At 39.2% G+C, this 26383-nt stretch overlaps 1 protein-coding gene across 2 annotated transcripts in view; it reads left to right on the top strand.

The window, feature by feature from the left end:
• The first annotated feature begins 9661 nt into the window (after positions 1-9661).
• Positions 9662-26383, top strand: part of STK38L (serine/threonine kinase 38 like) — a 77895-nt gene continuing 61173 nt past the window's right edge. The window contains exons 1-2 of one of the 2 annotated variants that reach the window (XM_070410514.1): positions 9662-9730; positions 15088-15163. The gene's annotated coding sequence lies outside the window, so the exon portion shown is untranslated. The remainder of the gene's footprint in view (positions 9731-15087; positions 15164-26383) is intronic. The other variant, XM_070410515.1, reaches the window with a different exon arrangement.

Raw genomic sequence — 26383 nt, 5'->3', positions numbered from 1 at the left:
ATTGTTTTCTATTACACTTTATATCCCATATAATAACTTAAATAGATGTAGTATATATCCACATATCTATCCATCTATTTATTTTTCTCCTTTTAATTTTAACTTAAGTATATGTATATATGTGTGTATATGTGTATAACTTAAGTATAAGTATACATATGTGTGTGTGTATATGCATATATCTACCCCTCATTTATATACCTCCTTTTACTTTTTCTTTAGTTGAGTCATCTTTAAAATGAGAAGAATAGTATGCAGTGTGCTGACAGTAGTGTTCAATTGCTTAATTAATGCCTGTAAATTGTTTTGGGATCCTTTGATGAAAGCACTAAGTAACTGTAAAAGTTTATAATAATATTATTCTTATTTTATTCAGAGGGACTCAGCAGGATTCAAATACTGCATAAAGGGATCACTTTACCATTATTTAGATACTATAATTCCCATAGAGGCTCACTAACTGTATTTACATAATATGGAACTAGTTCTCAATAAATTGTTCTTTATAAACTATCAAAGGAAAGATAAATGATACAGGGCCTTTGGATCTAAAGAACAAAATACACAGTCAGCAAGGAGGTGGTTGCACAAGTCTGAGATAAATGAAGCCATTTTGTAATGGCTTTTGTAAAAAATTATGAAGGGGCTCCTATAAAGAAAAAAAGGCTCCATTTTCCTTGTATGCATTCTAGGTATACATATGTCTGTGAGATGTAATTAGTCCTAGTTACTGAAAATGTCATGTCTCCATTGACAGATACTGTAGTTTTCCTGGGGCTAATTTGGGAATATTTGAGATAAAAATAAGTGGTACTATTCAAATGGAACATTTTATCATTTTATGCTTACATATTCCTGTGGGAATTTCTTAGGAACAAGGATATTCTATTACATAACCACAGAATAATGATCAAAATTGAAAAATTTACATTAATATTTTCTAATTTACAGATCTTAATCATATTTTTGCCAATTATCTTAGTAATGCCCTTTATGGCAAATTGTAATTTAAAAATTGTGGTTGAAGATCTAATTGGGGACTAAATGTTGCATTTAGCTGCTTATCTCTTTAATCTTATAAAATCTGAAATAATTTCTCAGTCTGTTTTTCATGACATCTACATTTTAAAGAGTATAGACAAGTTATTTTTTTTCTTTATTTTTGTTGTTGCCGCTATTACAGATGTTCCCCCCCCCCGCCTCCCCCCCCCACTCAGTCCTGTCCCCCCTCCACTCTGGCCATCTCCGCACTGTTGTTTGTGTCCATGGGTTATGCATATATGTTCTTTTAAAAAATATTTTTATTGATTTCAGAGAGGAAGGGAGAGGGAGAAAGATATAGAAATATCCTATATAATAAAAGTATAATATGCAAATAGACCGAATGGCCAAATGACAGGTTGCTATGACACGCACTGACCACCAGGGTGTAGACGCTCAACCCAGGAGCTGCCCCCTGGTGGTCAGTGCACTCCCACAGGGGGAGCACCGCTCAGCCAAAAACCCGGCTGATGGCTGGCAAGCACAGCAGCGGTGAGGGAGCCTCACCCACCTCCTTGGCAGTTGGACATCCCCCAAGGGCTCCCGGACTGTGAAAGGGCGCAGGCTGGGCTGAGGGAGCCCCCTCCCCGAGTGCACAGATGTCATGCACCAGGCCTCTAGTTAATGATAAGAGAGAATCATTGATCAGCTGCCTCCTGCATGCCCCACACTGGGGATCAAGCCCACAACCCGGGCATGTGCCCCGACTGGGAATGGAACCTCCACCTCCTGATTCATAGCTCAACGCTCAACCACTAAACCACGCTGGCCAGGCGCATATATGTTCTTTAGGTAATCCTTTCACCTCCCTTCATCCAATCCCTGCCTCCCCTCCCCTTATAGGCCAGTTATTTTGTATAATATCCCTCACTTTTTGTTTGTCTGATGTTTCTTCATGATTAGATTGAGGGCAAGCAGGGTAATGTAGAAGTGATCTGATCTAAGTATATCATATCAAGAGTCAGTACAGAACATTTTTAAAGAGCAGTGTTTAGTCCTAACTGGTTTGGCTCAGTGGATAGAGTGTCAGCCTGTGGACTGAAGGGTCCCAGGTTCGATTCCAGTCAAGGGCATGTACTTTGGTTGCAGGCACATCCCCAGTAGGGGGTGTGCAGGAGCAGCTGATCGATGTTTCTCTCTCATCGATGTTTCTAACTCTCTATCCCTCTCCCTTCCTCTCTGTAAAAAAAAAAATCAATAAAATATATTTTTTAAAAAAGAGCAGTGTTTAGCGGTACATGAATAGAACAAGCCTAGGCTGAGGACAAAGCCTTCAGTGGGCTGGTAGCAGATGTTATGGGGCACCACCCAAGTCCACAGCTGCTGGGAGCACTGGATTCTGACAACCCACAACTGAGTCCCTCTCCAGTTATTCCCTCAGCCTAATGAGCTGTCTCTCCCCCATTCAGCAGTTTGTTGAAGTTGGGGTGCAAAGGCCTGGTTTCTTGCCTCAATTGGGACAACTCTGAAGGGTCATCCCAACTCCAGAGCTCCCTGCGGGATAGGCTGAGGCCTCTGTTACACCTGCATTTGAGTTCAATGTCTTCCTCTGCCTAATCCTGCTGCCTTCTCTCCCTCACCTGAGTTGTCCCATAGATCACTCCACAATAAATCTCCTGCTCATTAATCTGAGACTTCGAAATCTTTTCCCCAGGAAATCAGACCTACAACTGGGCCATTTTACGTATGTGAGTGAGTCTTTTAATAATTATTTCAAGTATTGTAATAGGTCAACTTAAAACATATTGACATTATTAAAGTAGATGCAAATTAATCCTCTTACACGAATTTTATTCCAGCACAATTTGACCATGAGAACTGTGTAGACAGAGACCAACAATACAAAGATGTCAATAAGAGACTGTCTAGATTGCTTAGGATAGTCAGAGCTTGATCTTAGCTTTGCATGTCCAGAAATTTAACTTTGTCAGGGGTGTTCAGACTCAGAGAAACTGATACAGAGTAAGGGTAATCTAACTCAGAAAAGAAGATATAGACATTAAAGTGAGGAATGTAATTGTCAAACAAACCAAAAATGTTTATTGACTAATTGGCATGCTCTTATTCCATAAGAAAATCTACATGGGAAGCCAAATCAGAAATTTACTTGGTGCATAAGATGATTTATACAATTTTAATATCTCTGATTTATCATCATCTGATCATCTTTGCAATATTTAGCCCTACTGAGACATACCTACAAGTAGATCTGATATTCATTTCTGCTTACCAAGGTACTCTAGCCCTAGACAGTTTACAGTATACAAGTTAATACTTAAAAATACAACACAGCCTCCTAATGGTCCACTGATATCCATTCTGATTCCCACACACCAGTTCTCCACATTAGAGGTAAATTATTTTTTAAATGCAAATTTGATGTCACCCCTTTGCCTAAAACCCTTCAATGGCTTCTTATTGCTAGTAAGTGAATATAAATCTCCTTAACCTTGTCCACAAGGCCACATGTGGTCTAATCAGAAAAAAAAAATCAATTCTTTGAAAGCCCTATGTGGGTTACTTCCTCCAGGAAAGTGAGTCAGCATAAAATGCATTAGGCCAACCCTGTAAAAACAGCAACCTGGCTCACAGGGAGGTTGGAAAGTGTAGCAGATGAAAGGCAGATCCAGTCATTTCATCCTCACAGTCCCTATCTCTAGATTTATAAAACCATCCAGCAAAAAGAAAATTGTCTTGCTTGTCTCGGAGGCTCCTTAAATTCTCTATTTCAAATAAGCCACAGGTTTTTGTGACTTACTTCCCTAGAGTCTTGCCCTTAACCTTAGCCCCAAAGCTCAAAGGCAGAAGAGGAACTTAGATTGTGTGCCTATGAAGCAGCTGCCACTTTACAGACCTTCGAGAACTTAGTTTTTACAACTCTATTAGATGCAGGGAGAGGGGTCCTCCTTATCTGGTATTCATTCCCTGAGTCTCCATTGTTATAAGATTATTCAAGAATGCAAAAGTCATCAAAGCATGAATATGATTACTAGCCAATTGATCTATTACAAAATGAGTCCCTATACAAACTTCCTTCCTGCTTAACACTAGGGTTTATCTGTAATATCATGCCAAGGTCTCAGTCTCTATTTGGCAAGATTAAAAACACAAAGTCTCGTGTAAACGAGCATGTAGGGAAATGGGAATTTTCTTGTATGGCTTGCTTGTAACTGTGGAGATGAGTGAATTCCTGGATGGTAGTTTGGCAATAGGTTTGGAAATGTAAAATATGCATTCCCTTTGACCCACTTCTAGGAATTTGCCCTAAAGTTGACATTGTCTAGTAGGAAGCAATAACTGAGAAGGAAGTTCAATTGTTTTAACTATGTTAACATCGTGGAAACTGTTGCAAACAATGGTTTAACATAGTAAAATATAAACATTAAAATATTTTAAAGAAAACATATTTTTTCAAGGGCAACACTCTATATGATTGTGATGTGATGTCATATGTAAGCTGAAGGATGCCAATCCATATCATCTAAATGTGTCAGAAAAATTAGTCTAAAAAAAAATCTCTAATGTGACTTAGCCTTTGCCCATTCTAAGTACTGCATGGCAGCAATTGTAACCTAAATATATTTTCAGTTTTTAAAAATTATGGTAAAATACAGGTATCATTTTTTTTTCTACACTCGATATAAAATACTGACCCTCCTTCAGATATTTCATTTTTTTCTGGTAACAATTATCCTCTGATAATGAGGACTTGCTAAAATTTCCCCATGTGGATGAGTAAATTGAGGTTTAGAGAGTTTAAGAAATGTGGCCCAAGACCACAAGACAAAGGATTCAGTCCTTAGTCCAAATGCAGATCTGCTATTTCCCCTACATCTTACCTTCCCTTTAAGGAGCACGGTAAGAACATCTAATAGTACGTGGGGCTGCTTTGTAGGTATGAGTTAGAGACATTCTTCCCCTGGCCTATTCCTCCAGTCCCAGGAATTTCAACACTGAAAAATAAAATAAAAATAAAGAAAGTAGATAATTGAAGGAGTAGGACCTGCACATAGAATCACTGAATAGGGTAGCTATAAGAGGAGGAAAGAAATTCCCACCCACCAAGTTGGAAGGGGTAAAAATAAATCCCCTCTAAACTTTTTTAGTTTATAGATTTTCTGAAACCTGCAACCATCTGTAAAGAGCTAATTCTAACAATTCAAATAGACTCTGAAGTAAAGTCATAATCATATAAAGAAATCAACTTTTTACATATTCTATATTAAATTAACTAATAAATTGTAGAGGGAGAACCAAATAAAGTATAGGAACTCTCATTCAGTTAAAAATATTTAAAAATAGGAGCGTATCATTAAAATTTCTTTTAAAAATGGAAAGTAATTGCTTTTTAAAGGTATAATAATTTTAAGTGTTATAATCACAAGATATGAACAGATACTCTACTGCAAAACAACTATAATAATATCCTAGAATGTATTCAAATTATTTTAGTTTTTCTTGGGCTGCCTACACTAAATATCAGAGGTATTTTTGTAGTTGTATTCCACTATTGTGATGAAAAATAGTATTTTGGGGTCTGCTTTCACTTACTTAAGAAAATGAAATCTTTGGATCATAGGAATGAGAGAAAGGCAGTGAGATTTAAGGAAAAAGCACTTTTTAGCTTTAAAAAGGAAAAGTCTTTTTAAAACTTGACTGTAATGTTAGTGAATTTTTAATGTCAAGGAACATCATTTGGGGAGACTGAAGATACCAAAAAGACATTTTTTAAAAATTTGAATCAATATCAAATATAGCATATATTAGCACAAAGTAATGCAGTGTTTTGCATTTTCCTTTTATAAAGAGTTTAACTATCAATTTTTCTTTAAAAGGTGGAGAAAGTGAATCTTAATATCTAGCATTTGGACAGTGTTTTTCACGTGTACAATATGAAGTCATCATTAGTACTATTGCCAAATAGTTTGGGTTTGCTCTCCTTCCTGGGATGTCAGAAAATGGTATCCCCTGGTTCCCTTTTATTTGTATGAGGCCATGCAAACAGTTCTGGCCAACAGGTTGTGAGCAAAAGTTTCTACTTCAGACCCTCAAAACTGTCTTTTCCTTCCAGCATGAAGATTGGCAATGTTCAAGACGAGGGCTGCCTGGAACCCTGAGTGATTCTAAGAGCAAAGCCTTTGCTGACCTGCAAAGGACATAAAGCACAAGTAAATAAATCCTCACTAACTCAAACCACTAAAATTCTGTGATTATCTGTTACTCCAGCATCACTTAGTCACATCTTACTTATGCACTATGCACTATATTTCCTATTTCACAGATGGAAATTACACTCTGTCTATATCTACATTAGTATCAGATAAGAATCAAAGCAAGAAAAGTCTGACAGGGACTTTTTCTCTCTTCATGAATGTGAATTTCACAAAAAATGTTCCTTAAATGCAGAGAATTCATTCAATTTGTAGTTGACAAAAAAAAAGGGTTGCATTCAGAAACCTATTTTTATTATAGCACTAATTACTAGTATTAGTGGTAATAATAATAGCTACCCTGAATTCAGTGTGAATATATCCTGAGTCCAGTATTAGGTGCTTAATTTATATAACCTCATTTTATTTCACTTAATCCTCGCAGTGATCCTTAGAGGTAGCTATTATTTAAACAGTTCTATCCTCAAACCAGCATTCTTCCCATTACTACAATGGTGTTTTATGGTTTGCAAAGTACAAAATCATATTTATCTTTGCAGCAACTATTGGGTTGATAGTCTTCCATTTTACAGAAGAGAAAATAGATCTTCCGAGAAGTTTTTAAAATCTGTGTAAGGTTATACAGGTGGTAACCGAACCAGGTCCTTGGAAAACAAATCTCATGTGGTTCTGTGTTATACGTGGCAGAGTAATAAACATAATGCAAGGAGATAGACATATTTTTCACCTTTCTTTAATGCTTTTCTTCAGGCTTCTGATTTACATAGGTGATTTTTCACTTTTGGAGAGAAATCGCCTAAATCTTGGAATGCTTTAATTCTAGGTGATAGTTAGCAGTTTGGTCAAGCCAGTTAAAAATTAAAGCAGGGATCAATTAGAAGTCATTGTTTCCAGGTTTATAAATTGCTTTGCAAAGGCAGTCTGGTGAGAGTTCTGAATGGATTGTCATGTGTTCGATTAAGTGGTGTAATGAAAGGCCTCTGAAGCTTGCATTACAGAGCTTTATTTTCAAACAAACAAACTCAATTGCATTTAGCCTGGTTGGACTAGATCCCCTTTGAAAATCATGGCTATGAAGAAAGGAGCCAGGAGTCAAGCACCCTTAGTGTCAATCTGAAAAGGCCCATTCAATTGTTTTTTGATTCCATCAACTTTCTGTTTTTTCCATAGTGAAAAAATGGGTGGATTTCTATTAGGAGAGTCTCCAAGGAAAACTGAAAAGCATCTATTCTCCCTCCCCCTCCTCCTCCCCCTCCCCCTCTCCCTCTTTCTTCTTTTTAAAAAATCTATTGGCATAACAATGTACATCATAATCTTTTTGTTTTCATAATCACATTAGAGAAAACTTTCATTTTAGTGTTTTACTTTTCATTCTTCATATATACATACAAATATGTATGCCATATTATGAATACACACACATATTATTTTCAAATAATTTTTATACAAAGGATATTACATTATTGGTAACCTGCTTTAAAAGAACTCCCCAAATTAACAGTATATTCTGAACATCTGCCCATGTCATTAACCATTTATTTACATATGATTTTTAACACATACATATCTACAGATGATTTTCAACACATTACATTGTATGGATTCATGATTTATTATATTAATCCCTATGTTTATACATCTCTGTTAGTTCCAACCTTTTAAAAAATATATTTTTATTGGTTTCAGAGAGAAAGATAGAAACATCAATGATGAGACAGAACCATTGATCAGCTGCCTCTAGCATGCCCCCTACTGGGGACTGAGCCTGCAACCCAGGCATGTGCCCTGACCAGGGATTGAACTGTGACCTCTGGTCACTCAATCACTGAGCCATGCCAGTTAGGCAAGTCTCTCTGATTTTAATCATAATTTTTTAAGCTTTAAAAATCTCCAAAAGGACACATGGCTCTAAATTTGTTTCAGTTCAGGCACCTTCAACAACCTCCTGTGGGAATGTTTAGAATGGCCTCAATTTAGAAACTGGAGGTCAAAGTCTTAGCCTATCTCATAGTATCCTAATTTGATACCCTGGAGTAGTCCATATTACTCTAGCTAAGTATGACACATTTGAAAACAAATTTTCTGTAGAACATTCCACAAACTGTTCTCAGTCCTACCCACTGTATTAGTACACACACACACACACACACACACGGAGGGAGGTGTACAAGTCTCTGTCAAGCATGTTTGATCACTATTAAGCCTCCTTATGCTTGTATAAGGCAATTGCCATTTGAGCCTCCAAATGATCAGATGATATAAATGGAACTGATTTCCCCAAGAATACAATATAAAAAGCATAATGTATAGCTACCTAGCTATGTATGAGTATTAAAAAAAAGAGAGAGAGAGAAAAGTGATATCATGATTCTTCACTGTCTTTTGCAGAGTCACCTGCTTTGGTGAAACGAAAGATAATGGTTGGCATCTCTGAATTGTATTTTTTGCAAGCACAGTATCAGCTTTCTATATTACCTTAGTAGTCTAAAAGCTAAGGTCTTTTATAAAATCTCCAATATTCAGGTTAAGATAACTTTGTCAACGATAATTGGGAGCTATTCTCTTGTTTTTTCCGATAAGTTTTCTCCTAAAATTCCAATGCATCATCTTCCCAAAGCCATCACTTCTACGCCATACTGCACGGAGTATGCCCGGCTCCCAGTCCTGCCCGGGCTTCGATTTTCCTCATAGTTCTCTGATCCTAATGAAAAAGTAGGTCAGCATTGCCAGTTATTTTAGATTTTCCAAGATAACGCATGCAAAATTTTCATGTTCGCCACCAAATATTTTGTGGCTTTTCCAAATCTGAGCCCCTCTCAGGTCTCTGGAATCGAGCCATGGTGAAACAGAAGAGTCAGGGAAACTCGGTGGATCCCATAGCTACTGACTGAAAACAACGTGGCCAGCCAATCCATCTTGGTTGATCATATCTTCCTAATCTGAAAAATGTGTGGACTTGTGGAGATGTATCCCTCAGCCCCTATTTCTTTCTTTCTTTTTCCCAGCCCCTCTTTCTAACACACTTTGCATTGCATTGTGCAAATGCATTGTGAAGTCTTGGAAAAAACTCGGACCACATTCAGGACAGGTGACTAATGTGACCACACTCTGGGCCACTCTCAAGAGAGACCTGAACCAGCTCTGGGTAGAGTAGAGAGAAAAGAGCGAGGTTGACGAGAGAGGCCAGTGCTGACTCTCCAGTCAACCCTTCCAGGGCCAATCAGAAACTCACCCGGCGCGGATGGGTGGGGCCGGAGGCCCGCGCTGACGACAGAAGGCTACTTCCGGCTGTGGTGCGTGTGACGTCAGGGCCGAGTCGGAACAGCCTGGCCACCCAGACGCCGAGGAGGGAGGGCTCGCGAGAGTTCAGGGAGGCCGCTTCGCGATTTCGGCGCGGCCGCCAGGCCCACCTCCCGGGGGCGGGGCGAGGGCGGAGCTGGCGGGAGGGAGCGGACGGGCGCGGGGCCGGCCGAGGTCCGTGCGGAGGCTGAGCCGGCCGCTGGCGCGACCGGACGCAGGTGAGTGCGCGGATGCCGGGGCTGCGAGGGGGGCCGGGCCGCCGCACCTGCCCTCCCTCCGCGCGCAGCAGGGAGGGACCTTGCGGGGTGTCTTAGGGGGTCCAGGGAAAGCCGGGTGAATGTCGGGGCTGGCAGTGTCTCCGGTGAAGCTCTAGCGACGGCCTTGGCCCTCTTGATCCCCGGGGTGATCCCGGCCCCGCGTGTCCGGAGAGGCAGCCTCGAGCGTGGGAAGGCATCTTTGTCCTTCCCGGTTCCTCTCAGCCTTCCGCTCCTCGGCCCCCGAGCGCCCGGCTCCCGGTGCTGCCTGGGCTTCGTAAACAATAACAATCGCGGTGGCTCCTCTCCGGCTGCCCCCCGCTCGCCCGGCCGGTGCCCCCGGCCGGTGTCCCCGAGGGGAGGGGTTCTAGGCGCGGCTCCTACCTCGTGGGGGCATTTGGGTACCATTCCTAAAAACTGATGCGTCAGATGGCTCAACACGCCTCGCACCCGGCAAAGTCGCCCGCTCCCAGGGGCACGGGGCGCGCGGCCGGGCTCAGGAGCTGTCCCCACCGCCGGCCCCGCAGACACTCCTTCCCATGTCATTTTCCACCTTTTTGCACCTTCGCCGTCGCGGACCCGGACGGACGAGGGGTTGTTTGGTTATGCGCATCCAAAAGGCTGTCCCCGGTCGAGGAGGAGACGTTTCACCTTTAGAAAGTTGTCAGGTTGACAGCCAAAGAGCAAAGTTTATTTTCTCGAAAACCAGGAGCCTCCCGTTTACTGCTGCTACTTTTGTGGGTCGCTTTTCGGGGTGTAGTTTAGGGGAGAGAGATAAAAAGAAATGGGGCGGGGGTTGGGGTGAGGAGCTGGTGGTGCTGCTGCAAGTCGTGGTGGCTTGTCCAAAAGTGGCTTATCTGTTCTTCACGAGATAAAATGCAGAACCAACGCTCTTGTCTATTTCCCATGAACTTTTGATAAGTTTTGGGAGGAGGCAATTGCTCAGGAAAGTCCTGAGTTTTAGCTTTTTTTACGGCTAACATCCGAGGAAACAATGTGGTTTTTTTAATGGGTGACTCCTGTCTTTCGGAGGCTTGCACTTGCCAGGTCTCCCTACCTCAAAGGCGGGGTCTATGATTTAAAGCCATTGTATGTATCCAGTGAAGGTCTTTGAAGGTTCCTTGTCTCAATCATATAGGTATGGATATGTGAGACACTGGAAACCTCTTTGTGTTTGATTTGCTTTTCTTTATATACCTCAGGATACATAAAACAATTAAGTTTATTTTACTCTCTACCCAGTAGCCGGGAGGTATTGTCTGTGAATTAGCCAGTCTTGTGACTATTTGAGGGGAGGGAAGTTAGTTTAAAATGTTATTAAATTTTGATGACATTTGTCATTGGGGAGGTTCAAAGTACTTCCATGTGAAAAATTCTGATCTGAAAAGAAGTATAATGAATAGAAAATGTTTGGTTTGACCTGTCTTAGCTTTGCACTTTCCATTCTTCTTATTAAGATGGCTGATAATGTTTCCCCTTGGTTGGGATGTGTTTAGAATGAGAAACAAATAGGGTGTACTTTTGGTATTCCTTTGAAAAGTGCTGCCACTGGGGAATGAAAAAATTAGAAAAACCATGTTAAATGAGTGCTGTGATTCTTTAGCCTTTTGTTTTTGCATTTGTTTTAAAGTTGAAAATCAAATTAAAAGAATCAAGACTAGGAATATTTGTGCAGGTAAATAGGTGTCCTCAGCAGTTTTTATGCTGAAAAATAAATTTCAAAAGGAAAAATTGTACTTTGTTGAAATTGGCAACAAAGCACTGGGTTCAGTTCTGCCATTCGTTTTCAGAAAAGTTCTCTTCTCTCTAAGTAAGAGCAACACCTCATTGTGTTACCAAAGTTGGATACTTTAGAAGGTGCTTTCTCAGGTAATCCTAGATAAATTGAAGGTGTGTGTGTCGTGTGTGTGTGTGTGTGTGCGTGTGTGTGTGTGTGTAAATGGCACATTGTTAAGAGGGAAAAGGGAGCAGAAATCAAAGCCAGAAAGATGTGCATCTTGAAGTCAAGTTTAAATTATTTTATTTTACATAAACAGTGTAGGGTGAATCAAGCAAGCACATTGTCACCTAGCATCCCATGATTACATTCAAATCAGCAGATGGGCAAGTTATGATTAGATTAGACATGACATATGCAGAAATTATGCTACTGTATTTTTATATTAAAAGCATCATGGGCTTTTTGAATGAGATAATGAAAGTAAGCTTTTAAAGCATAAGAAATTTTTAAAAATAAATTAATTTTAAAAGATATTGATCAGTAGTTTTAAAATATTAAGTGAATCCTTCTTTCCTCCTTTCCACCTCCTCCCAAGTTTTTAAGTCTTAAGAGAATATTTATCAAAGTATGATTAGTATTTAAGTGTACTGGTTATATAAAGCTCCTGTCTCCAGGTAAAGGTTTGCTGATTAGCAGGATATTATTATTCAGAACCTTTAGAGAGAAATGAAGGGCAACAATGAGCAATATTTGCTGCCCATTGTATTCAGATGTGGTCTCTGTCTTCAAGGAGATATAATCTAATTGGAGGGAATTTTACCCAAATAACTATGAAACACAATGCATATTGTGGAGAAGTCAAGGAGGGAGGTATTAAATTCCACTAGGCCAGTTAAGGAAGGCTCTGAGTAGGGCAAGGCATTTGTGTAGATGATTTGGATGATCGAGTCATATGATAATCATAATAAGCAAACACTTTAGGTAGTTCTACTTGCTGATAAACCCTTGCATGTAGTAATTTACCTGGGTTTAAGCCATACAACAACAATATGGAGTAGATATTTTTATTATTCCCATTTTGCAGATGGGGTAACTGAGGTCAGATAACTAGAAAATGGTAGAACAAGCATTGCAACCCAGACATTCCAGCTTATACCTGTATTAGAGGCCCGGTGCATGAAATTCATACACAGGTAGGGTCCCTTGGCCTGGAAAGCGATCAGGGCTGATTGGGGCCTTCCTTCCCCTGGCTGCTGGCTGCCAGCTGCCAGCTGCCAGCTGCCAGCTGCCAGCTGCCAGCTGCCAGCTGGGGCCTTCCTTTGTTCCGCACCACCCCCTGGTGGCCAGCACACGTTATAGCGAGCAGTCGAACTCCCAGTGGGTCAAACTCTCCAGGGGACAGTTTGCATATTAGCCTTTAATTATATAAGATCCCTGTGCTTAATCACTCTCCTTATTTTCTCTCCCATTCTTGATGATCTTTCTTAGGCAGTTTCAAATAATTGATTTGGGAAAATATATTTTTCTGGCACCTAAATTTAGGAATCAGTTTTCTAGACAGAGCTCCAAAATAATGTAAATCCAATAAATAAATTGTTTTTGGCATGTTAGATATTTATTCAATTTTTGGAAGTTGCTCTTTGTGCAATTTAAAGGTAACCATTGAGTGGGACTTATGATACATTTGACTTTGTACCTAGTAGCATACATATAAGGATTTAGAAATAAGAAGTTATAATTGTATTAACTCCTTTGCCTAATGGAATTTCTGAATCATATAATTTGTCTTGTAACTTTAAAAAATCACTTGGCTCTGGCTATTTTTTGGATTGAATTGTGAAGTTGGAATTTATTTAACGATCGAATGCCAGTCTAACCCTTTTAGTTTTTATTTCCACAAACAGCTAAATTGATAATGCCTGAATCAGGATTTTGAATAGAGTGTTATACATGTATAAAATGAGAGACATTCAGTCACTGATACTTTATTTTAAGGCAACTTTGAAAGCTTTTTTGGGATTGTGAAACAAAAGGTGCTTTAGAAATACACTGTGCCTAGCATAGGCCTGCTCAGTAAATACTGCTTTGTTGAATGAATAGTCCAATTGATTTTATTTATGAAATTTCAGGAATAGTTCACATTTGTTATTGGTTATCTAAGTATTGGCATCACAATAAACTCAAAGTGGATTTAAAGATTAGGAAGCAAAATATATCTAGGCAGTGGTAGGGGTACTGCCTGTCCTTCCCTATCCAGCAAGATGCAGACCCTTCAACTCCTTTGTCAGTGCCCTGAGTGACTCAGTTTTAAGAACTCCAGAGGCACAGTCTCTGTGAATGAATATAAAAACTGCTCTCTGCTTGTCTGAATCGGATAGTTCTAGTAAACTCCCACAGCAGGATAATTTATGGTTGATGAGCTCAAAACCTTCTGGGAAAAGTAGCAGAACTAAAGGCAGGATATAAAGCCCATATATTTATGTTACTATTATAAGGTAAAAGTGGCAAAACAAAATTTTTAAAAAGATTTTTTAAATAAACAGTTTAAGTTAATAGGTGATAGTATATTATTTTCATTTACCAACCCCCTATTGACAAAATTTTCAGGATCTAAGCTGGTAATTTCAAGTTTACAAGTCAACTGTAGTTTGTTATAACAAAGTTATGTGTTCCTGTGAGCACAGGTTTGGTTTTGAACAGTTATTCTTAGTAAAATAAAACAAAAAACAACAAAAAAAACCCAGACATACTCTCACCTTTTCACTGATAGAAATTTTGGGGGCATCCTTTCCCATAATAGACTAGTTTTGTCTACATTGAAAATCCACTGAGACAGGTAGCCCCCCTCATAGATAGTCTCTGCACAAGTCTTAGGGAAGACCTTAACAGTTACATGTCATGTAGTGAACCTGACCATTCACAGTGGTGGTGTGTAAATTCAAAAGGGCTTCAAACTTTGGCAATTTGTCTGTCGCTAATGATAGTAGCACCTGTATTATGCTCAGCTTTTAAATTCTTAAATAAGCTCCTTGCTGTCCCCTGAATTAACATTAGACCAGTTGACAACCCGAAATGATGTTGATTCTCTAGCCACACATGCAGAAGGTTTCCTGTTTTCCTTGTCTTTTGCTGAATCTTATTGATTCCACCGGTATGGATTTTTCACGTTACAGAATATAAGACTCTGATCTCATTTGCACAGGCAGTATTCTCTGTTTTCTTACCTTTTACATTTATTTGCTCTCTCTACCTCTGATTCAGGAGAGTATTCTATTCTTTCTAATTTTGGAACACTTTTACTGCTTTTGCAGTTACTTAATATGATGGAGTTAATAATGTTTAATACCTCAAAATCAACCACAAATACAACAATGTGCCCAGAAAAAAGGACAAGATGGCAGAAACTTAAGTGGCTGTGCATGATTGTTAATACCATCTATTTTTTTGCAAGCAAGTTTTGCCTTTGCTGTGGGGTCTAGCTTTCATTTCATGAAAATTTAGAAAATTGAAAGTCTGGAAACAAAGAAGCTTCTGTATACATTAATAAGCACATTTTAAAGTTTTTATTTTGATTTTTTGGTCCTGTTCTCCTTCCATACAGTCATTGCTATTCTGCTTTTATGACTTGGAGATATTGGCTTCGGTTCTCTAGATTCTTGAGCAATCCTGGAGACACAGTAAGTAATTTGCTCATTTATATGAAAATGCATTGTATAATCTATGTTTCTCAAACTTTGTCTCCCTACAGTAATATATAAACTTAGATCTCTGTATATCAGCTTCCATTCTGACATGCTCTTGGCTCCTTTTTCTTCTTGAATGTCATCAGTTAGGGTATGGATGTAACATTAATTTAATCAGTAACAGTAACCATTTACTTATCACTTACGATGTAGCAGACATAGTGCTAAGTACTTTCTATAAGTATCCTCTCATTTAATCCCCACTTACAAATGAGGAAACGAGTTTAGTGAGGTGAAGTGACCAGGGTCACATAGGTAGATAGTAAGTGGAAGAGTTAGAAATCGATCCCTAAGACCCAGGTTTGCTTTCTCTCTTACTCCCCACTTCCCCGCTCCTTCCTCCCTTTTTTAGGAGTTATTTACAGTATTGCATTTCAAACATAAGTTCTCTTGGAAAAAATATACATAAATAATTCAGCTCTATTCAGATTTCCTATAGGGGAGATTTGCTCTTAGAAAGAGCTTATTATAATAATAATACTAATAACACCTTACATTTGTATTATGCTATATAGTTTTACAAAGCATTTTTTATGTATCTTACTTGATTCTAATAGCAAACTTAAACTCAGGTCTGTAGATTAAAAGTTGCTATAGACAGCTTGCTAAGGACTCCATAAAATTAGTGTATGAGACACAGTTTTTGCCTTCAGCAATTTTAATGCTGGAGTAAATGATATAATCAGATGGTCTGATTTCATTCAAGCCAATTAGGAGCAGATAAATGTCATTATGACACAGCGTTTTCTTAAAAGGTGTTTATAGTTTTGAGCTTTGAGCTTTGTTTTTGGCCAAAATTGAGAAGTTGAAATTTTAGTGCTGCATTTTAAATCATGAAATGTTAGAAGTCTTTAATTTTTGTGATTCAGTGAATGATAGTTGAGTTGCTATCTACCTCATTCTGCACACAACTGTTGCATTTAACTAAAACAATTATGGTGAAACAATGGGGTGGAGGTAGGACAGACATAATTTCAAAAGTGAAATTAAAGAATTGGGAATCCTAATAAGGAGAGGTATCTTATGATAGCACTGTTGCAGGAAATTGGATGTAGACTTTAAAGAATGGATAAAAGCTATACGTATTCCCCTCTGGAAAGTTGTGTTATTTGAGCGATCAAAGAGCTTATTTAATGATCTGCTTTTAAAGTATTTTCTTGTCTCAGTGAATTTGATTTTTACTAAGAAGTGGGCATTTTTACTTAGTTAAGCATTTGCTCCTTGACTTGCCCCCATTATGGAAACACCACACCATGTTTGCCCTTCATAATTTTTCTGTATTTGTCACAGAGGCTGGATGCTTGGCTTGTAGAACTAGGGAGTTGCCTTTTGTTGTGTTTTTATAATAGAGGTCCATTTCGTTTGGACACATCTTTCAAATCTGGTTGAGGATATTACCCATATGTCCACTATTATCTAGCCAAACAGAATAGACTTTTTCTATTTTAGTGGCTAGAGTGGAAAAATTTTAATCTTGAATTGCATATATTTGGCCCATTGGTATTCTTAATACTAGCAAATCCTAAAGGAATCACAAACTCATAATATTTTAGTGAGGTTAGCTATCGTAATTCAACATTTATCAGCTATTTGCATGGCACTGTATTAGGTGCCATGGCAAAATAGAGACATGTAAAATATATTGCCCTTCCATTTAGAAAGATTTCATCTAGTAAGAGACATAATACATGGGCATAAACTTAAATAGAAAGTGATAAGGGCACTGTGGGAGCAGAGGAAGGAGAGATTGCTTCTGACTGGAGAGATTAGGAAGGATTGACCATTTAAAGTAAAGGACATACCAGGCCAAGAATTAGCATGAGTTGGATATTTTCTATAACACCTGATAAATTATTTACTTATTTACTTAATTATTTACTTCTCTCTGTGTCCTATTGGATTTGAGCCCATTGAGCTTAGAGAACAGGTGTTTTTCAGCTTTTCATTCTCTGCATCATCAACTGCTCAACCTAGTACATTTAATTAAAGTTGTAATTTGGTAAGATTACAGTGGCAAGAATGAATGTGAAGTGGATTTCAGGGAAGAGGGCCCATAAATTGGAAGAACAATGAAGAGACTGATTTAAATAATCTAGGAGAGTCCGGCCAGTGGCTCAGTTGGTTGGAGCATTGTCCTGTACACCAGAGGGTTGCGGGTTCCATCCCCAGTCAGGCACATACTGGGTGGAACCGATCAATGTTTCTCACATTGATGTTTCTCTCTTCCTTCTTCTAAAATCAATAATAGCATATCCTTGAAAAAAAAAGAAATTATTAAAAAAATAATAATCTAGCCCTGACCAGTTTGGCTCAGTGGATGGAGTGTTGGCCTGCGGACTGAAGGGGTCCTGGGTTCGATTCCGGTCGAGGGCATGTGCCTTGGTTGCGGGCACATCCCCAGTAGGGAGTGTGCAGGAGGCAGCTGATCAATGTTTCTCCCTCATCGATGTTTCTAACTCTTTATCCCTCTCCCTTCCTCTCTGTAAAAAATCAATAAAATATATTAAAATAATAATAATAATAATAATAATAATCTAGGAGATAGATAATGAAGTTCTACATTAGGTTGGATTGGAAGAAAGAGACTCGATGGATGTGTGTTGAGACCTATGGGATGACCTATGACAGTGATGGTGAACCTTTTGAGCTCGGCGTGTCAGCATTTTGAAAAACCCTAACTTAACTCTGGTGCCGTGTCAATATAGAAATTTTTTGCTATTTGCAACCATAGTAAAACAAAGACTTATATTTTTGATATTTATTTTATATACTTAAATGCCATTTAACAAAGAAAAATCAACCAAAAAAAATGAGTTTGCGTGTCACCTCTGACACACGTGTCATAGGTTCACCATCACTGACCTATGAGGTACGTCCAGTGTACCAGGAGATGCGGTGATGGAAAGACACGGTGCTCCCACAGAGCTACACTCACAGGTATAGAAGTAATTGTAATATCACACCGCTGCTGTAGTGAAGGAGCAGTGTGAGGAGCACTTAAGGGAAAGGAGCACGGGTTTGGGAGAATCAAAGAAGCTTTGCCTGGAGGTGGTAGTGTTAGAGCTTAGACTTGAAGGCTGAGTTGGAGTTTTTTCAGGCCAACAAGCAGCAGGAGGACATTATAGCATAGAGATGTAAAGACTGTTTAGGCAGCCACAAGAACCTGGATTATTTTAGGATTGGGACATGTGGCTGGATAGGATAGATGAACTTGCTTTATAAAATAACTTTTTATTTGCCATTTTCAAAATGCTTATTTTATCCAACTTTAGCGCTCTGAGCTTTTGTGTTTCTGTTGTTTCTTGCATCCTAGTATAAGCATCTATGCTGTGTTTCCCACCCTCTACACTTCACCCCCTGCCCCAGCCTGCAAGTATACTGCCAGTGATAAACTGTCTCTTGCTTCCTTTCTGTGAAATTAAGTGGACAAAGTAAGGATACCATTAGCCAGAGAGATAAAGAGAGAAAGAAATCCACAAAAGACCTTTTTTTCTGATGAATGTGTAGAGCAACTAGGGTTGTGTAAGGAGAATGCAGCATCAAAGCATAGCGCCAAGAGCACTTGACTGAGGGAGAGGATTGTGGTAGGAACGTAATTATGTGCCTTTCCCATAAAGTTTTATGGAACCCTTAAAAATTTCCCAGGACTGTAATATCTCGTGCTAAAGTTCTTTAATTTTGAGTCTAGCCTTGATTTATTTCTGTCTTCTCTACTTAACCCTTCCTATATTTTAATAGCTTAGCATGACTTCAACGTCAAATGGTGTCAGACATTATCTCTAGTTTGCCCCCGTCCCACCATTTTTCATCCTTCAGAAACTTGCACCTGCAAATCATGATTCTGAACTTTGTATGTATAATCTGTATTAGACTGTTGGAGCTGAAAAGCATTCTAGGTTTTTTCTTCACATAGGTTTACTTTATACAGCCATTTATTTTTTTCTGTCTTGTGGATTGGGCCACTGAAACAGAGTATAGTTAAGGTGTTTTCTAAGGACAACCAAAAAGTTAATTATAGACTCCAATTAGAATTATATCCATTGTATTATTTCTAGGCTTGTTGGCAGCTGTGTTTGCTTTAGTGCCCTTAGTGGTAATAATAAAAGTTTATGGGCATTACAGGAAGGGAAGTGAAAGACAAGAACAGGAAAAGAAAAAGAAGGCTTGCAGAATGGCAGGAGAGGCATAGGGTGGAGCCAGGAGAAATGCAGATGGTTAAAAGATGTCAAATTCCTCTAACACCTGTTCCAGGTGCCACTGGTGGGACCAGTGTCATATTTTAAGATTAAGTCAAACTGCCAGTAATCCTTTCTAAAAATACACTGGGTGTATTGTTATGCAAAAATTGACAGATTGTTTTAATAAAATATTTTGGGGTTTAATAAAAAGATGTGTATGTACCTGTGTTTCCCTGTTTTTAGACTTGAGTAAAAAGAGAAACAGAAACTGACACACTGTAAATATTAGTGAAAATTATAGGCACATTTTTGAAATGTTATAAAACCTTTAAGACTTAAACCATAAATTATGGATAGTCCTAATTAGGCAGAAGGTGGCAGAAAGGGAAGGGAAGGATAAGAGGGAACATGTGTTTGGATAAAATTGCATTCTCATACCAACCATATAACAAAATATGTGTTATATATGAACTCTGTTTTAAATAATACTTTGTGTCCATTTCACCCAATATTTAGGAAAGGTCAGATAATGAAAGATCAGGTATGTAGAAAGCCCTTTGAAGACCCCAAAGAACTTCATAAATATGGGCACTACAACTGCACATATGAAAATATTTCTCATCACTTGGCAGTTACTATCACTTAAACGATAACAGCATGGCATCTCTTGAGTTAAACTGAGGGTCAGTGAGATTTGGCGACTTATGAATAAGCAGGACTCTCTATTCAGGTCGTTTGTTTTATTATGCAGTTCTCTTTGACATTCATTCCAATCAAAGCGCTCTTTCAAAAGACCTAGTGCCTGTTCTCCTGGAGGTTGGAAGGTGTTTAAACTTAGAGAACACCAAGTATTATTCCCTAGAACTTTGGGAATAATACAGGGCATACCCCCCTGTCATCACTACAGAATTATACCTAAAAGGACTTCATGAGAATGTGCTTAAGAGTCTCCTATGATATCCTTTAGAATGGTGCTTGACCTGCCTAAACCACTACATGCATGTTAAAGAGAGGCAGGGGAGAGGGGAACCAAGATGGCGGCATAGGTTAACGCCGGAACAACCACTTCAAAAATACAACTAAAAGACGGAATGGACATCATCCAGAACCACAGGAAGGCTGGCTGAGTGGAAGTTCTACAACTAGGAGGAAAGAGGAAACCATACGAGACTCAGAGGAGGTGCAGTGCTGAAGTGAAATACTAAGGTGCGAAGTGCACGTGGAGAGGGCCGGCGGGCGGAGGGTGCGGTTGTTGTTTTCAATCGGGAGGGAGTTTCAGACTCTGAGCTCCAGATCCGGGTGAGTCTCTAGGGACCCAGACTCAAATGGGAGAAGCGGGAAGGCAGCTTTCTCTCCGAGGTTTTCAGCGGTTGCAGAGCCGCTGGGGACGGAACTGAGAGCAGCCATATCTGCTCGCTCTGCCCACCCTATAGATCCCCTGGGACCCGCCCCGCCCAAGCCCTGCACAGAGGCATATGCTGGATAGCCTCAGGCAAAGGCTAGATTAGCACCGCCCTAGAGATTCAGCACAGAAGCTCTCCCACTGCAGACACAGCTGACTCTCATAGCCAGTTAGCCTGGAGGTCAATTCACCCCCAGTATTGCCGACAACAATCAAGGCTTAACTACAACAAGACTGCACACAAAGACCACAAGGGGGTGCACCAAGAAAGCATAAAAAATGGGGAGACAAAAAAACATGACAGAAATGGAGGATATAGAGCTAAAAAACGCACTTTTAAGGGCTTTCAATAATTTTCTAGAAACTGCCGATAAACTTGATGAGAGCCTCAAGAGAACTAATGAGACCCTCGATGTTGTGATAAAGAACCAACTAGAAATTAAGCATACACTGACTGAAATAAAGAATATTATACAGACACCCAACAGCACACCAGAGGAGCGCAAGAATCAAGTCAAAGATTTGAAATGCGAAGAAGCAAAAAACACCCAACCGGAAAAGCAAAATGAAAAAAGAATCCGAAAATACGAAGATAGTGTAAGGAGCCTCTGGGATAGCTTCAAGCGTACAAACATCAGAATTATAGGGGTGCCAGAAGATGAGAGACAGCAAGATATTGAAAACCTATTTGAAGAAATAATGACAGAAAACTTCCCCCACCTGGTGAAAGAAATGGACTTACAGGTCCAAGAAGCGCAGAGAACCCCAAACAAAAGGAATCCAAAGAGGACCACACCAAGACACATCATCATTAAAATGCCAAGAGCAAAAGACAAAGAGAGAATCTTAAAAGCAGCAAGAGAAAGACAGTCAGTTACCTACAAGGGAATACCCATACGACTGTCAGCTGATTTCTCAACAGAAACTTTGCAGGCCAGAAGGGAATGGCAAGAAATATTCAAAGTGATGAATACCAAGAACCTACAACCAAGATTACTTTATCCAGCAAAGCTATCATTCAGAATTGAAGGTCAGATAAAGAGCTTCACAGATAAGGAAAAGCTAAAGGAGTTCATCACCACCAAACCAGTATTATACGAAATGCTGAAAGGTATCCTTTAAGAAGAGGAAGAAGAAAAAGGTAAAGATACAAATTGTGAACAACAAACATGCATCTATCAACAAGTGAATCTAAGAATCAAGTGAATAAATAATCTGATGTACAGAATGAACTGGTGATTATAATGAATCAGGGACATAGAAAGGGAATGGACTGACTATTCTTGGTGGGGAAAGGGGTGTGGGAGATGCGGGAAGAGACTGGACAAAAATCGTGCACCTATGGATGAGGACAGTGGGTGGGGAGTGAGGGCGGAGGGTGGGGCGGGAACTGAGAGGAGGGGAGTTATGGGGGGAAAAAGAGGAACAAATGTAATAATCTGAACAATAAAGATTTAATTAAAAAAAGAGAGAGAGGCAGGGACTGAAGTTGATCATTTCTTGCTGAATCAGTCATCCAATATTGAGTACTTTCTGTGAGTCCTGCCTCATGCTAAATATTGTGGGGGACAGAATAAGGAATGGCTCTTGTCCTCAAGAAGTATGGAATTTAATAGATGACTAACATATATAACAGTAAATCCACTTACATGAGTGTGGAAGTAAATGCCTAATTGTGAGATTCGTAATAAGTGATAGACAAATTCTGAAAGTGAAACAAATGATGTTGGGTTAATCAAGAAAAGCTATGTCGAAGAGGAAAATTCATTAAGTTCTTTAAATACGAATATAGGGGAAAGGAAGGACTTGTTCTTTTTAAATTCAGATATTCCAAGGCTTGGTGGTAAGATTGATTATGGCATGTCTGTTGGTTGATGAGGGAGGAGACTGGTGTATAACGGAAAATCAAGTTAAGTAGTTAGGGTGGATCCAAATTATGGGGTTTAATAAAAGCCAGGCATAGATTGGAGTGGTAGAAAGGGGAAGGCTTTAGTAGTTTTTGAGCCAGTGGGTGACATCTTCCAAGTTCTGCATAAGGAGCTGTGACTTAGAGATGGAAGAGCATGGCATCAGGGAGACCCACGCGAATGCTGGTCCAGTAATGTCACTGGCAGTGCGATCAGGGCCTGGACTGACAGGATGGTGGACGTAAGAAGGAAGAGTAAGGTGCACTGGGAGAGAGATTTTGACAGCATTTACTAATGATCTTGAAATGGGAAAAGGAGAGATGAATTTAGGCTGTTTTCCAAGCATTCTGAATGGGAGAAAGGTTATTACCATGGACAGTAATGTGATTGCTAGAAGGTTTGCAATAGGGAAAAGTTACGCATTTATTTTTGGACATAATTAAATAGGATTTATTGAGTAAGGCATTCAGTTGGAATATTCAGCAGACAGCTAGAAATAAGAGACTAGGTTGGAAGAAAACATAGGGTGTGTTACTTGGTTGTATTGCTCATTCTTGAGTATTCCTAAAAGCAGCGGTCGCCAACCGTGGTCCACGGACTACTGGTGGTCCGTGAGGTCTGAAAGGTTGGCGACTGCTGCCTTAAGGAAAAGATAAGCTCTCTCTCAGAGTTCAAAGGCAGAGGTTCAAGGACTGGTATTGCTGACTAGTTTCTAATACATAAATCTATAGAGTTCCTGGTATTGTGTTGATTGAAATTACTTTGACAATTTTTCCCCCTTGGTGATAAAAGACAATTAATGCTATTTTAGGAATTAAGAAATTCGAAAAGATACAAAGAAAAAGTGATCATTTACAATACAGTGGGGCCTTGACTTATGAGTGTCCTGACTAACGAGTTTTTCGAGATACGAGCCGTCTCGGCCGATTTTTTGCTTTGAGTTGCGAGCTAAAATTCGGGTTACGAGCCAGCTGCAGATACCCCACCGCTAGTTGGCGCAGCGAACGTCACAGTGAGCGCCACAACATCAGCCCAGCATCACGTGTCTCACTCGTTCACTTTTTGATTTGACATACGAGTAATTTGAGTTACGAGCTCTGTCACGGAACGAATTAAACTCTAAGTCAAGGCCCCACTGTACTTGGATGACTTTTTGGATGCATATAAAGGGATAGGAAATGCATGTATATATGTATGTACTCTGTACACTTTTATAGCCTGCTTTTTTCATTTAACATTGCATCATGACAATTTCCCATCATGAATTACTGCTTAAAAATACTGTTTATAAAGAGCTACATTTTTAAATCATTTGGATTTATCATGATTTAATCACAGCTCTATTTTGAATATTTAGATTACTTCCAGAACTTTTTGCTTTTAATAATATTATAGTAAACTTCTGTGAAATATATACTCTTTAGCTGTTGCTTAGATATGAGCTCTCTGTAATGAGCGATCTCTGTATCCCTAGCACCTAGAAGAGTGCCTGGACATAGTAGCTGCTTAATTTAAAAAAAAACAAACAGCCCTAGCTGGCTTGGCTCAGTGGATGGAGTGTCTGTCGGCCTGCGGACTGAAGGGTCCTGGGTTTGATTCCCGCCAAGGGCACATGCCTGGGTTGCGGGCTTGATCCCCAGTGGGGGGTGTGCAGGAGGCAGCCGATCAATGATTCTCTCTCATCATTGGTGTTTCTGTCTCTCTCTCCCTCTCCCTTCCTCTCTGAAATCAATAAAGAAATATATGTATATATAAAACACAAACAAACAAACAAAAAAACAATTATGGTCCTTGGCTGGTGTGGCTCACTTGGATGAGTGTCGTCCTTTGTACCAAAAGGTTGCTGGTTTGCTTCCCAGGCAGAGCATGCTTTCGGGCTTGATCCCCAGTAGGGGATGTGCAGGAGGCAGCTGATCAATGTTTCTCTTTCACATAGATGTTTCTCTCTCTCCCTCTTCCTTCCCATCTCTCTAAAAATCAATTTAAAAAGTATTTATTTTTAAAAAAACCCACAAAAATAACAATTATTGAGAGAATGAAACAAGACCATTAAATATTCAGTTCTTACTTCCCTAATTTTGATTCCATGCATACCTAGGAACCTTCTGATTATAATTGGGCTATCCATATAAACCTGGCTGTAATTAAAGTATCAGTCATGTGTCCATGAGCAGGCATCCTTGCTTCTGTCACAGTTATATTTTTCATTCTATATTAGTAAATTTATATTGTGATTTCTGTTAGTTTGATTAATTTTTGTTTGCTTCTAAAAGGTGGAGCTACCTTATTGATGCTGATAAAATAAAATTGCTATAAGGCTTCAGATTGGGCCTGGATGGTGGTTAATCAGCAAGTTAATGAATACCACTCTCATGAACCCTCTAAAGAAGACAGCATGTTAGCCTTCACCTGGTAGAAATCTGTGGCAGTAGCACTTTTTCCAATCTGAATCTTTGTGGTACCTTGGATAGACAGATGTTTGACTCTTTTAAAATAATATTTTAACATATTTAAGATACAAACACATTGTGTCTGACAACTTTTTCCTTAAGAGTGTATTTCATTGCCACCCAGAAATTAGTTTCCAAGAGGATAGTGGTCTAATAATAAGCAGTTTTAAAAATAAATGTGCAGTGTTTATATTTTCTTTCAGAGAGCATTATCATCTTACTTTCCTATGGAAATAAAAGCATATTATGAATTTTTATATCAGGTTCACAGATTTGTTGTATCTGGAGAAAATGCCAGTAGAAAATTAGAGAATTTCTAATTTCCCAGAGGGGAAGACTAGCAGAAAAACCTTTTAACTGAAAGATCTGATTTGAAACAGATTTTAGTGCTGGAGGCTTCTATTACTCTGCCTAAATCAAATAAGAACCTCTGTCTACTAGTCTACCATGACTCTGAAAACTGTAGAAATATTTCTTTATATTCCATCTAGATCTTTTCTGTTGCACTTTATGCCTACATCATGTTTTGCCCCCAAGGGAATCACAATAAAGCTGTGTCTATCTTAATACAACACATAGAATGATCATTCACTTATTTCATAAAGGATTCTTTTTGATTGTGGGTCTTGGTCTCAACTGTCCAGGGTTTGTCTTGGATAGGTCAGCTACTGAAGACTTTGGTATCTGAGTACCTTTTACTGGAATATCTCTCCTGCTCTCACATCAGTCTTGGGCGCAGTGTTTGGTTGAATATGGCCTCTGTGTTATAAAATGTTGGTATGGCTCAGTTGGTTGAGTGTCATTCCAGGTACTCAGAAGTTACCAGTTCAATTCCTAGTCAGGGCACATACCTGGGTTGCAGGTTTGATCCCTGGTTGGGGCACATATGGAGGACAACCAGTTGATATCTGTCTACCTACCTACCTACCTATATCTCTCCCTTCCTCTCTCTAAGCCTGTCCTCAGGTGAGGATTAATAATAATAATAAAGAAATAGAATTTTACCAATGTCCCAGCAGCTCCCTGTGTGCCCTCCCTCCTCCCAGTGGTAATGACTGTCTTTAATTTTATAGTAAGCATTCTCTTGTTTTACTTATACTAGTTTTATCACCTCGGAATATATCCCATTAACTCGATGTTATTTTCTAGGTTTGCTTGTTTTGAACTTTATTTTTAAAATTTTTATTTATTTTTATTGAATTTATTGGGGTTACATT

This window comes from Myotis yumanensis, unplaced genomic scaffold, assembly GCF_028538775.1.
Source record: "Myotis yumanensis isolate MYYU_CA2020_CCGP unplaced genomic scaffold, mMyoYum1.0.hap1 SCAF_3, whole genome shotgun sequence".
In the NCBI taxonomy this organism is placed as follows: domain Eukaryota; kingdom Metazoa; phylum Chordata; class Mammalia; order Chiroptera; family Vespertilionidae; genus Myotis; species Myotis yumanensis.
The sequence above is the reverse complement of the archived record's forward strand: the minus strand, read 5'-3'. Positions and strand labels throughout refer to the sequence as shown.